This window comes from Balaenoptera musculus, chromosome 5, assembly GCF_009873245.2.
Source record: "Balaenoptera musculus isolate JJ_BM4_2016_0621 chromosome 5, mBalMus1.pri.v3, whole genome shotgun sequence".
In the NCBI taxonomy this organism is placed as follows: Eukaryota; Metazoa; Chordata; class Mammalia; order Artiodactyla; family Balaenopteridae; genus Balaenoptera; species Balaenoptera musculus.
In genome coordinates, this window is record NC_045789.1 from 103115205 (window position 1) to 103129686 (window position 14482).

A 14482-nucleotide genomic window follows, 5' to 3' on the forward strand; every position below is an offset into this window, starting at 1 on the left:
GTTAATGAGGTGGCAGCCTGGGATCCTGGAGTGGCTTTTAGGGGGGCATTTTGCATGTCCCTTAGCTCTGAGACATCTCCCCTTGCAGATAGCATCTTGGGCCTGAAGCTAAGAGAATTAGGAGGTATTTACAGTGATTTAAAGCTAATTGTACATCCTGCTGTGTTCCCACTTTGTCCTGCAGTTTGTAAGGGGAGGTTTAGGGAGGGTTGTGTTTGTGTTTTAATAGAAATGGAAATGACAGGTATATTGTATGGGGACATTTCTATGAAAAAATAGAAAACAATCATAATATTTATAGGTCTATCAATTCCCTAGAAATCACTCTAAAATAGACATAGGAAGAGAGGTTTTCTCAAATAAATGTAATAAATAACAAGGAAAGAAAAAAGCACTTTAGAATTAGGTCCAATTGGTATCTAAAAAGAAGAAATCAGAGATGACAAGTGGACCCCAAAGTTGGCTTAACAAAAATATTTTAAATTAATTTAAAAAATTAATTACAATTTAATTTAAAAATTAAGAAAAACTACTTTCTCACCTAAAAACAAAATGAAAGGTTTACTGTCATAGAGGCTATGTCCACATTGAAAAGCAGACAATGTCAGAGACGGATGGAGGCTGTGGTCCATCTTCTGGATCCCGGGTTCCCGGGTTTTGCACACTCAGGGGTGTCTCGCCTGACCTTTTATAGTAGCTCTACTATAAAGCTACTATTATAGTAGCTCTACTGCTTCCCCAGCGGCTTCCTTTGAGAGCAAAATTGTCGGCATCGGTCCAATGGACACTTTAGAGAGAAGCCTTTTCATAAGATTTAGCTGAGGACCAAGCCAAAAATACCACTTCGTGGGCAAAGATTCAGCCTGGGAAACGCTACCCGTGTGTGTCTGTGCTCAAGCCTCCAGCCTTCTAACTGCCACGGGGAGTTCATGCCACCACCACCGCTTCCCAAGAAGCTGAGCATCTGAGCATCGGGGCGGTTGGCAAGAGCACACGCTTATTTTAGAAACAACTTTCCCGCCTATACTGCTCCCTTTCCTAAAAACTCTCTTGTCGTTGGGCTTTCCTGGGGCTGTTTCAGTCTTTCGAGCCCTCTGACCCCCAAAATGAAAACATAATTTCGTTGATTTGAATTTTCTCTTTTCAAATAACGTTTGGAGAAAAGAGGAGGGGAACCCAGATGGGACAGTCCTCTGAGAGCCTACATCTTCCCCTGATCCTAGAAGGATCAGCAGAACATTTCCAGAACTTTCCAGAAAGTTCTGGAAACCCATTGAGAAGATTCTAACAGCCTCTTCTTCTCCGGAGGAGTCACATCTTCCCTAGAGCTAAAGTTAGGAGTCTTCCATGGGTGCCAAGTGTCACAGCTGTCCTCACGTGTGGGACATCTGGGCAGTGGCTCTTGCTGAAGAAAGGCAACTTTGTGAGCACACGTGTATTATGGTGAACATTTTCACGTTGGTCTCTCTCCTTACTTTCTCAATTGCACTGTTGAATGTCCTACTCTTTAGTTGTTGTTTTCATTCCTTCTTTCTTCTCTCTCTTTTCCTATTCTTAAGTTCTTTAGTAAATGTTACTGGTAATTATGGGTTCTTTATGACTTGGATCATATCTGTCTCAAGTCATTCCAAGTATCCTGCCTGTCTCCCCACGGAAAGAAGCTCTGACTTGATAAGAATTGCCTTGGCATTTGAGCTGGGGATCCTCATTCCTTGTTGGGCTGAGAGGGGCTCCCTCTCTGCTTGGGGTGCAAGCAGGAGCTGGGTGTGTGTGTTTTCCTGGGGGAAAATTTAAATTTAAATCGACCTCAACAATGAAGCCAGTAAAAGTGCCTGGGGATGCCTTGCCTTTGAGGTTAGAAAACTCTTGTATTGATATTTGTGCTTCTGAGTCACCAGTAGTCAAGTCTGCAGAACTGCCTTTTCAGAGGCAGGAAGTCCTCAGGCTAAAATGTAAATGCCCTACCTGAACATGCTACTCAGTCAGGCTTTTGAAAACCAAAAAGGAGATGAACTCACAGATTACTTTAAAACACGCTTATTCTTCTGGCGGATTCTCGATGCAAAAATGTCTATGCCAAGTTAACACTCCCACTCCCACCCCTCCCCCTAACTCTGGTCATGTTCCAAGTATGTATTTAAAAAAGAAATTTTTTTAAAAATTGAAGTATAGTTGATTTACAACGCTGTGTTAATTTCAGGTGTACAGCAAAGTGATTCAGTTATACGTACATATATATTTTTTGCAGATTCTTTTCCCTTATAGGTTATTAGAAAATACTGAGTATTGTTCCCTGTGCTATACAGTAGGTCTTTGTTGGTTATCTATTTTATATATAGTAGTGTGTATATGTTAATCTCAAACTCCTAATTTATCCAAGTAGTTCTTCTCTTTTCCTTAAAAACAGGAGATTTTTCCTCCTCATTCATTGTGCAACTCAAGCCGGCAGTTAGGAAAGGTTGTGATTACTGAAAATATCAGAGTAGGTTCATTACTGTGAACAAGTGATTGTCAGCCTATAGCTCAGTTCTTTCCATACTCCCTCTTGCCATACTCCTAAGAATCCCATGTTAATGCATGTCTTTCAGGCATTCTACATGGAGTCTGAGATGCTTATGGTTGATAGCAAAAGAAAAGGTCTTAGGAAACATACTTTGCAGAACAGAGGTAAGGGGTGTGTTTGGCCAGTGATGTCTGGGGTGGGTTTGTAGTTCCCAGGTTTTACACAAGAGGGAGCTTTGGTATCCCATTGCACAAGACCCTGAGGATTACAGGGTGTTGTGTGGGGTAGCTTTCAGTAAAAGTATTTCATAACCAGGGCCTGATTACTCTTGGCCAAATGACTTCTGACCACAATTAAGAAAAAGGAAAGTTATATTTGTGCAGATTCCTTGTCTGTATACTCAAATTGAATGGAATTTTGCAGTCCCATGACAGTTTCTTAGAGTTCAGGCCTTCTAAGGAAGGAATCAGGTTGTCTAACTGGAGTTGTATCATTTTGCACAGCCAGAGTCCACAGTTGGCAAAACTAGGGAATGGCCAAAGATTGTCATCCCATCTCAAAATGTTGCCAGGTGGTAAAAGTTCCAAAATGAGCCCTGCCTCTTTTCTGTTCTTCATTCTTTATCTCATTAAAACCATGGTCCATCCCATCCCCTATACTCCAGATTCAGTTTCTGAGGTAGAGCTAAGCGAAGTTTTGTGAGAAAAAAAATCTGATTGAATTAATTCCCCACTGTGACATGAATTAATCATAGTATTCCTACCTGAACTCTTTCAGAATTAACAAAACAAACAAATAAACAAAAGTTAGTTGACAAGAGGGCACCCAATTTAGGCTATAGTTGATAGAATTCAAATGTTGGTACAGTGATACGGAAAAAAGTATTTATGTTAGCTAGATGTGGATTCAAATCCAGATCTTGTCACAGGGTGACTTTGGAACAGTCACGTCAATAATGTACTCAGTAAGTACTTATTAAGTGCCTACTATTTGCAGAGCACCAGAGATGCAAGCATGAGCAAAACCAGACAAGGACCCTCTTTCCAGCAACTATAGTCTTAGGGGAAGAGGCTGACATAAATCAGTCATGGAAATGCATGTCAATTCACAACTGGGGTAAGTGCCACTGTGGCAGTTAGCAGTGATGTTCTCTGAAGAGTCGTCGCCTTATCCCTCATCAGACACATGGTAGGGCCGCACTTTCCCATTCCTTTGAAGTTAGGCCTGGCCTTGACCTGCTTTGGCTAATGAAATGTGACCATAAGAGTCATGTGTCTCAGTGATGAGTGGAAGATTTAAAAGCCAGGGCACCATTGCCCCATTCCCTTCCCACTGCTTCAGGGAATGTGGGAGCATGTGCCAAGATGAAGCCTCTGCTAGGCCTGGGTCCCAGAGTGACCATGATGAATTAGCCCCACCCCCCACCTCCCATTATCCCACAGTGAACCTGTAGCACCAGGGAGAAATAACTTTTGATCAACCACTGAGACTGGGGCTTGTTTGTTACTGCAGCAGAGCCTGGCCTATCCTGACTAATACAGCCCCACTAGATAGGTACTTGGTATTGTGAAAGTGTATAGTAGGGGAATGGGCTGGTTAGGGGAGGTTAGGAGAATGTCTCTGAAGGTGTGACAACTGAGGTGAGATCTGAGAAAGATAGGGAGGGGTCCTGGAGGAAGAGCATTCTAGATTTTGGGCTGGGGGCAGATATGTAGATGGAAAGAATTGGATGGATTAACCTCTCTGAGCTAATTGGCAAAATGGGACTGATTGACTTATTGAGAGGATAAGCCGTAGCCGAGCGAGAACCCCCAACCTAGAGCCTGGTATGCAGTAGGTGCTCAGTGAATACTAACAGCTACCACTTATATGTGTCAGATACTGCATAAGCGCTGTGCATGTAAAAATTCATTCAATCCTTACGTAGTCCTATGATTTAGGTATATTATTATCCAGAGTAGAAATTGGGACACAGAGAGGTTAAGTAACTCACCCAAGGTCACTCAGCTAGTGAGGGATAAAACTTGTATTTGAATTGCTACCCTGCTTCTTAAGGTTGCTGTTTTTGTTATTACTATGGTTTTAGCATAAAGGCAAGGAACCTTTTTCCTCTGCATCACGCCATACCAGGAACAACTCATTACCAATTTAAAGCCCTGTGTGTGATGATGTACAAGCACTTCTAAGGCCCATTAATATCCTGTATCTGTCAACTATGGCCTCATGATGCTGTGTAACAACCAACCAGAGAATTCTGTGGCATTCAGTAATGGACACAAGGTGTGTGTGTCATCTGGGGCAGCACATTCAGGCTGGGCTCAGCTGGGTGGTTCTGCTTCAAGCTGCCAGTCAGCTGAGCTGGGCTGGAGTGGCTCTGCCCCCTGTGTCCTCATTTTTGGTTATTTCTGAAGGAACAGCAACTCCTCAGGGACACTCTTCACAGGATGCTGGCAGAGTGCTTAAAAAGCAAACAGAAGCACGAGGTAGGGCTTCAGGTCTTGTCTGGAATTTGGCAAGGGATCTGCTCAAGGTGGCAGAGCCAGGATCTGCCGGAACCTGGGTGCACACCTGTGTCTGTTGAACTGCGGTGCTGGAGAACTTTCCGTGGCATCTTGCTCCCTTGCTTAAGGGGAGCCAGACCCTTAGAGAGGCACCCAGGATAGAGGTGACTGGAGGTGGTGATGTATATACATCTATGTGCATGTCTATGTTTCTGTAAAATGACTGGACGTGAAAGCATCCGGGATTCTCTGGGCAAGGGCAGGTGTGGAGGCGCTGTGAATGGAGCATGGTCTTCGGAGTCTAAAGCTCTTTACCCTGTTACTGAGTCTGGGAGACTGTACTGCTGTTACAGTGCTGAGAAACTTGATCTTGACCCTGACTCCATGGCTGCAAAAAGTCCTGCCGACTTGAGCACCTCATGCTCATCCCCATGGAAATGTTGCATTGACTCTCACAGTAGAACAGGGCACCTGATTTCTTTAAAGTTTTACACTTTTCCTTTTCCTTCATTTCTATCGATTGCCTCTCTTAAAAGCCACAGTTTCATTGGCTAAGACAACTTGGCAAGTCATTGCATCTCAATTGGCCCAGCCATTGAATGAGAATAACACATCCAGGCTTGTTGTGAATTTAAATGAAATGATGTGCCCAGGGCAGGGTGAGTGTATTCGTTTCCTAGGGCTTCCATAACCAATTGGGTGGCTTAAACAACAGAAATGTATTTTCTCACAATTCTAGAGGCTAGAAGCCCAAGATCAAGGTGTTGGCAGGTTTGATTTCTTTCTTTCTTTCTTCTTTTTTTCTGGCCACACCACGCAGCTTGTGGGATCTTAGTTCCCCGACCAAGGATTGAAACCGGTCCCTCGGCAGTGAGAGTCCTAACCACTCGACCACCAGGGAATTCCCAGGTTTGGTTTCTTCTGAGGCCTCTGTCCTTGGCTTGCAAATGGCCACCTTCTCCCTGTGTCCTCACATGGTCTTCTCTCTGTGCATGTCTGTGTCCCAATCTTCTTTTCTTAGAAAGATACCAGTCAGATTGGATCACGGCCCACCCTAGTGACCTCATTTTACTTTAATTTCCTCTTTAAAGGCTCTATCTCCAAATATTGTCCCATTCTGTGGTACCAGGCATGAGGGTTTCAGCATATGAATTTTGGGGGGTTACAATTTGGCTTTTAGCAGGTGATGGAAGGTCATGGCCCCAGTTCTGGCCCTTTAACAGCTAGGCGTCCTTGAGCGAGTTCCTTCTGCTGCTGGGACCTAGTTTCCTCATCAGAGAAGTGGAATTGATCCTTCGAGCCCTCAGAGGAGGAGGTACGAGGAGGGTCAAGTGCATTAGGAGTGCTGTAGCTCTGGGAACAACAGGGAGCGTCCCTCAGGTAGCATCCTTCTCCGTCAGGTTCTGTTGGGACTGGCTCTTCTGCACGCTCTGGCCTGAAGGGACCTCTGGAGTCAGGGCAGATGACTAGGGGACAAGAGATGGTGGTGACCTGGCAGTCTCTTTGTGATCCGTCAAGGCAGCTGACACGCTCCTTCCCAGCCAGGCCCCATCAGCCCTGCCTGCTTCAGGAACGGAACTGAGCTGAGGGCTAAGGGCTTGGGCTGCAGGACCTGATCCCCTGCACCTAATGCCCGGCTCTGCTACTTACCACCAGAGACAGGGTGAGAAACTTGATGGTTTTTATTCCCTTCTTTTAACCTAAAAAATTTGGTGGAAATAGCTAATATAGTCACATGAATCAAAATCCAAAAAATCTAAACAAACATACAGTGAGAGAACTTTCTCTGCAACCCTCTCTGTCCTCTCCTGACAGGCTTCCAGTGTTCCGAGTTTCTCGTGCACCCTTCAAGAGTTCTGTGCACACAAGCAAGCGTGCACAGGGGTTCACCTTCCCTATCCGCTTCTGCTCTGTACTTTGCTTTTCCCACTTAACTCTCCATCCTGGAGATGGCAAGATACCAGCTCATGAACTTCTACATTCCGGTTACTGTTGTCCCATCACTGGGTGCCACCGTGGGCTATACTACAATTTATCATCAACACCCTATGGATGGATATGTAGGTTGTTTCTAATATTTTGGGCCAATTACTTTAACTCTATCTGTCTCAGTTTCCTCATCCGTGAAGAAAAGAACAGAGCCTGGCACAAGAATTGTTCAATACATGCTAACTGTAAAGGGTGGCGCTTTGGGTCACTGTTCTCTTCCCCTATTTCATTTTCATTCCTTTTTTTCACTAAAACTCTGAGACTAGTTGCATGCTGTTCCCTCTTCCTTTCCATGCTGTTCCCCCTTCCCTTTCTCTCTTATCCATTCCCCTGTCCTTGGGTGGCTCAGCTATGCGGTTCTATAGCTTTGTCCTTCTCACCAAAATCAAAGAAACGCAAGCACGCTAGGCAGATACCAGCGAAGTAATTGACAAAAAGAAATAAACCATTAAGCTGTCTGGAGCCAGCCCAAGCTGGGGAATGGAGAGTCCAAGTTTAAATTGAAATTCGGAGTTTTGGTTATTACTTGGGATTAGATCTTCATGTTGAATCAAGACCATGGTTATGTCTTCCAGTGATGATGGAACTTTCTATTACGTACAAGGGAGCAGAAAAGTCTTGGGGATGATCTGAGTTTTCACCAGCAGGAGATAAAGGGCAGGTAGGAAGGGACTGTGAGAAACAGAAACACAACTGTTTTCCTGATTTTCCTCCATGTTCAACACCCTGGTTACATGACTTTATGCTAACGTGTATCATTCTTGAACTAACGTGGGTGTCACTCATCACACCCTCTGCTCCCTGAGGGCAGGGTTCTGTCCACTTTGCTCACTGTTTGTCCCCACAGGCTGGCACACAGCAGACGCTCAACAGCACTCGCTGAGAAAATGGATGAAACGTGGTGGCCCAAACCTCCGGCTGCCTGAGAGGTTATCCCTTGGTGTAAGTTGGTCTGGACCCATTGAGATGGACGCCTGGGTGATATGGTAGGTGGTACCTGCCATCAGGTAAAACTCATCTCAGGGTTCAGGTGTGCTTCTTCACTCATGTAAGTGGGAAACATCCAGACAGATGCCCTCGGACTGACTCAGCTTCTGTATTTGTAAAACGAAGGGGCTTAATGACGCTTGCCTGCCTAAGGGGAGGCAGCAGGGAGCAGTGGTCCTCACAGGGTTGGGTCTGCATTTCTACTCCATAAATTAACACTTGTGTGACCATAAGCGGATCATTAAGACAATAAACAATTCTTCTTGAGCACCTACTGTGTGCCAGGTGCGTTCTAATGCTTTACAGATATTAACTCATGTATTCTTCCTGACAGCTTTCGGAAGTAGGCTACTATTCCTGTCCCCATTTTACAGTTGAGGAAATGGAGGCACAGAGAGGTTAAGTAACATGCCCAAGGTCACAAAGCAAATAGTAGTAGAGTCAGTATAGGAACCTGTATTAGTCAGCTGGGACTGTTGTAGCAATATGCCACAGATTGGATGGCATAAACAACAGGAATTTATTTTCTAGAGTTCTGGAGGCTAGAAGTCCAAGATAAAGGTGTCAGCAGGGTTGGTTTCTCCTGAGGCCTGCCTCCTTGGCATACAGACAACGGTCTTCTCCCTATATCCTCACATGGCCTTTTCCCTGTGCATCTTGCTGCTGGTGCCTCTTCCTCTTCTTTAAGGACACCAGTCCTATAGGATCAGGGCCCCACCCTTATGACCTCATTTAATCTTAATCACTTCTTAAAGATTGTATATCCAAATACAATCACATTGGGGTAGGGCTTCCACATACGAATTTGGGGGGGGAAACATAATTCAGTCCATGACAGACCACACACAGTCTGCTCCAGATTCTGGGTTCTTACACTCCCCTCCCTCTACCCCACTTCACTTTTCTACATCTCAGTTTTATCACATATAGAACGATAATAGTAATGATATCTATACCAGAAAGTTGTCAGAACATAAAATGAGATGACATGTAAAGACTTTTAAGACAATCGAACACCATTCAAATATGAGGTTGTTAAAAAGTAAACCTCCATCACCCACAGAGATGAGGATGTTTAGGACTATCTGTTGGCTGGTCTAGTCGGCAAGACACTCTTTAACTGTCTCTCATGACAAAATTCAAAAATTAACCTTCTCTGGGATGTCTGTCTCCTCTTGCTCACTCCTCCCCATCATCCATCTTCCCTGTATCAGGGCGTCTACCACTCATTCAAGACTCAGCTTCAGTGTTGCCTCCTACAGGAAGGCTTCCTGGATCTCTCTGGGCTGAGTACTCACCCACGGCCCTTGTGCTCCCTTTACCTCTAGCATACATCACAGGTACTGAGGCTGCCTGCTACTTTTCAGCCTCTCCCCAGACTGAAGCTCCTTGGAAGGGTTGTCCTCATCTTGTTCTTTTCTGTTTATATGGGGCCTCATGCTGTGCCCAGCATGCAGCATGTGGTCAGGGAAGTGTTCAGGAAAGCAGCCTGCATTTCTTCTTTTCCAGCTTTCATCCATTTTCCTTCTCCTCTGCCTCCCCCTGGTATTCTTTCTTCACTTTTAAACATTTCTCTTTTCTGAGTTCAAAGCATAACATGCCCTCCCTAGAAAATCTGGCAAATTTGAAGACTCACATGTAAAATAAAAAGCTGTGATTCCACTACCTGTATATCTTATTTAAGCAAAGTTCTTTCCACTCCTTTTCCTCTGCACATATGTTTTCTTTTTCTTTTTTTAAAATATTTATTTATTTTTGGCTGTGTTGGGTCTTAGTTGTGGCACTTGGGATCTTTCATTGCAGTGCGTGGGCTTCTCTCTAGTTGTGGTGTGCGGCTCCAGAGCACATGGGCTCTGTAGTTGTGGCATGCAGGCTCTCTAGTTGTGGTGCACAGGCTCTCTTGTTGTGACATGTGGGCTTAGTTGTCCTGCGGCATGTGGGATCTTAGTTCCCCACCCATGGATCAAACCCACGTTCCCTGCACTGGAAGGCGGATTCTTAACCACTGGACCACCAGGGAAGTCCCTGCACATACATTTTCTTTGAATAATTATCATGCCTCTATTCTAGCATCCTTAAAGCTGCTTTGTAAACACCAGTTTCATTGACAGCTGCATATTACATTGTCTGTGGTGTTATTGATTTTCCCATCCCTATTCCTGCCTTTGCAAATCACCCTTGGGTTCTCATCAATTTCACTGGTTCCCTCCTCCCTGGCTCCGCATGGCTTCCCCATCTCTCTCTTCCAGTGAGTCACCTATTCCTTAAGCCTACAAATTGGTCGGGACTCTTTGTTCTTAGAGAATCACAGAATTTTACGTATGTGTTTTATTTCATCCTGAGGGCCTCAAAACTGTTGAAAGGAGGGGATTACTCCTCGGAAAGTGACTTTGCCTGGGAACCCCATTTTTATTAATCCCCGGGTGACTCCATCAAGTGAGTAGGTGTAAAATAAAATCAGCCCCATTTACAGATGGAAACACTGAGGCACAGCGTTTGCTTCTCCTAAGGTGATGCATGCATTCTGAAAGTCAAAGGAACTGGCTTTTTCTTTCCAGTTGGCTGATGTCCTGGGCTAACCAAATTTCATTAAGGCTAAGTGCCTTAGCTGTTTTTCTTTTTAGTCTAAACAAAGACCAAAAATAATGTACCCCAAAACACTGCATTCTTTATAAAAATATTCCAGGAGGACAGGCTGGGGAACTACTCCTGAGATACATCTTAGGAGTCATTTCCATGGGAAGCCTTCTTGTCTTTCCAGGTTCGAGTTCAGAGCCTCCTCCCCATGCTTGTCCCTGATCACACCTGGTTGTCAGCATCTGTGCTCATGTCCCCACCCTGGCTCTGCAAAGACCTAGAAAGGAAATGCCATTTTCTTCTTACTTCTGCATTCCCTTTATTTAATGTGCCTGTGACATAGTTGGCACTTGAATATGTCCAAATGAATGAATCCAGTCTACCGTGTGAATTTTGGGGCTGAGAAATGGAAAAAGAGACACAGGGAGATAAAAGTTTTAGGAGAGAAGGCAAAATTAAGTCAAACTGAGACAATGCTACATGCACCAGCTGATTCAAACTGCTGGCCCACCTGGCAGTCACCTTTCTCATTGTAAAGGACACTTGGTGTTCAGTTCATCCATCCATGTCATATGAGTGGGTACCAGTGAGGTGGTCCTCACTTTGTCCTCCGGCCTCACCCAGGCTGATCACCTTTTGGAACTCTGAGCCAGGTGATTCCATCGGGATCCCAGGACCATGTGAAACTGTGTGTGGGCAGCCAGATGGCTTCCCTCAGGGATATGAGTCTCTTTTCCCCTTTCCTTTTTCCTTTCTTCACTCAGGTGTTCACGAAGTGTTTGTTAGCACCTGTAGTAGATGGCCCTTGGTGATCCCCGCTTCTTGGTATTCATGCCCTGGATAAGCCCCTCCCCTTGAGTGTGGGCTAGACCCAGTGACTCACTGCTAACCTGAGAATATGGCAAAAATGATGTGAAGTCACTTCCGTCATCAGGTTCCAAAAGTCTGATTTCATCTTGCTACCAGATGCTTTCTATTGACTTCTCAGTGTGTGCCCTTGAAGAAGTCGGCTGGCACATGGCAAGAAACTGAAGGTGGCTTCCAGCCAACAATGAGTGAGAAACTGAGGCTCAGCCAATAGCCACGAGGAACTGAATGCTGCCAACAACCACTGAGTGAGTGGCTCCTTCCCCAGTGGAGCCTTCAGATGAGACCACAACCCCTGGGCTGGTACATTGATGGCATCCTGGCAGAGACTGTGAAGCAGAGCACCCACCTAAGCTCTGCCTGGATTCCTGACCCACAGAAACCATGAGATAATAAATGTTGTTTCAGACTACTAAGTTTTGGGGTGATTTTCTGTGTAGCAGTAGATAATGAATACAGCACCCACTCTGGCCCATTGTCTTTGATACTTTCTACCGGCACTTTGCATTCATTTGTGTCCCCTCCCATGATCTCCCCACCCTGCTATTTCCCAGGGGCTGGAAGGATAAAAACTGCATTACCAGACTCCCTTCCTGCTAGTGTTCTGGATGTAATTTAGATTCTGCTAATGAGATGAGCTTGTGAAAGATTTGGAAAGCAGGATTTTTGCTGTGGCAGCTGATGGACAGGCTCTACCAGACGTGAGCTTTTGCAGTGGCCACACTCCATGTCCCACTCTCTATTTATCAGTTCATGGGTGTTGGGTTGCTGGGACATCTGCAGGGATTTCTAGCTGTTTCTTGAGTTCAAAATTGAAGCAGTGGTGAAAACTGAAGCTAAAAACCCAGTAGCAGCAGCATAACTTCTACTCATCCAGCTTGTCCAACAATTTTGTAAGCACCTATTCCTTCATACTGACTACCTTTCTGCCAAAAATACCTAGACACATTTCTGTTTCCTGCACTGAACCCTGCTGATGCAGCCACTCACTGTTCAAGGCCCCGGGGCCACAGGTGAACCTGACAGAATCTAGAATTCTAGACCTCAAGATACTCACACTCTAGTGATGGAGACAGAACATTAGAAAGTACTTTCACTATAATGTACCTGTCTCTTAACTCCCTACTGGTTTACTATGAATTTAACAAACTTAAGCTTCAGTGTCCCTCACTTGGCATGGATCCCTTCCAAGGGTCTAAGAGAGGCCTTGCAATTCTGGTTTCATAATTGTGTGGGTTTTTTCCTTAATGAGCATCCCCATCCCAAATTGTATAAGCTCCTGGCCCATAAACACCTGAATCAGGTCCTGGCCCTGGGGAATCTCATCCGCTTGATGACTTAGCGCATCCGCCTTGTAGCGGAAATCTCTCAGCAACACCTCATCAGCCAAGACTGAGCTCCATAGCTCCACCCACTCACTGGATATCACCCCTGGGTTGTCCCTCTGGCACTTTAAACTCAATACTTATTCTTTCACCAAGACTTCCTTCACCCTGGGGGTCCTCTTCGATTGACTGCCATCACTGCCCACGCACTGTCCCAAACCAGACCCATGGGTGTCGTCATCGACTCCCCCTTCTTGGCCCTACCTCATTCATGGGACTGCTGCACTGTAGACTATTCGTGAAAGTGAGAGTAAGTGAGAATGAGGCAGATTTGGATAACCTGTCACCAGAAGGGTGGCCTCATGGGAGGGAGCTGCCTGGGCTCAGGGTCCAGGGAACAGTATCTATCTGAGTAGAAAACATGACACGGGAGCCTGGAGAATGACCCCAGAGTCTAATCCCCACAGTAAGGTAAGGACGGAAGTGAAAACAGCGCCAGGTCAGTATCCAGATAATTAAGAATGAGGAGGAATCCAGTGAGGAGGAGTTGAGAATGACTCAGAATTAAGGTTGTGAGGGCAAGAGTGGCCTGGAGCACCCCCTTTACACAACGCCTGTTACTTCCAGGGTCGTGTCTATGTGTAGGTTCCCCCAAAGCAGATCCGGAGACAAGGATGCGATTCAAGTAATTCATGTGTGATGTGTATAATATAGTATGAGATGGACCCAGAAAAGGGAAGTGAGGTAGGAAGGGAAGATGAGGCAATAAAGGGGGTGAAGTGGGCAGGTCCCCACTGTGGGCATCCTGAGCTCAGTCCCCCAGAGGGTCCAGAGAGTGTGCAGAACCCACCCCAGAGCTGCCCCCAGAGGAGGGGAGCCTGGGGGATTGGTCCTCCAGCTCTTGTCTGGCTCTGGTTAAGGGTGGCTCCTGGACTGTCCACTTTCTAGCGCTCTGGCCACCCCATTGGCCAAGCCAAACGAGCCCCTGCAACCAGAGGAGCCCTGGGCCTTGTTTGGGAATGTCTGCTAGTGGCCTCCGGGGTACATGCGAGGCGCTACGGGTGGGCATTGGTGGCCCTTGCTCCAGGTGCTGCCTATGCTTTCTTAAAGGCTGGACCTCTTCCCTTTGGCGCAACCTCCTCCATCTCTCTGGTGGGGAGTGAGGGGGCACATCCCTCTCCTTGGGCTCAGTGAGGGCCCAGCAGCAGGCATGGGGCACACTGAGGCAAGAGCTCACTGGCTTTGAGGTCCAGAGACCTGGATTGAGAACCTGAATTTGCAGCTTGATAGCCGTGAAACTGAGCAATTTCCTTACCCTCTGAGCATCACTGTTCTCATGCGTAGGGTGGGAATAACAGTACCCGCTCTGCAGAGCTACTGTGAGAGTTAAATTGATCCCCAGTAGAACCCCTCTCCCCCGCAGCACTGCTGCTGAAGAGCCGCAGGGATGGGTGGATTCTGCTTACTCACTGATTTCCCTGGCCAGCCCCAGCTGTGACCTTGGCCTGGGGGCGTCCCCCGATTCCCAGCTCTTGCTCCCACTCAGCTCTTACTCATCCTTCCTTTGCTTCTTCCAAAGCAGCCCTTCCAGGGCAAGAAGTGCCTCCGGGCAGGCTGAGGGAGTCAACGGGACCGTTGGACAAGGACACGTGAGCACCTTTGAAGGGTCCTAGCTGGCAGAGCTCCCTGCCATCACGGGGCCGTGTGGATCACTTTTCTCAGCTCATGGAATG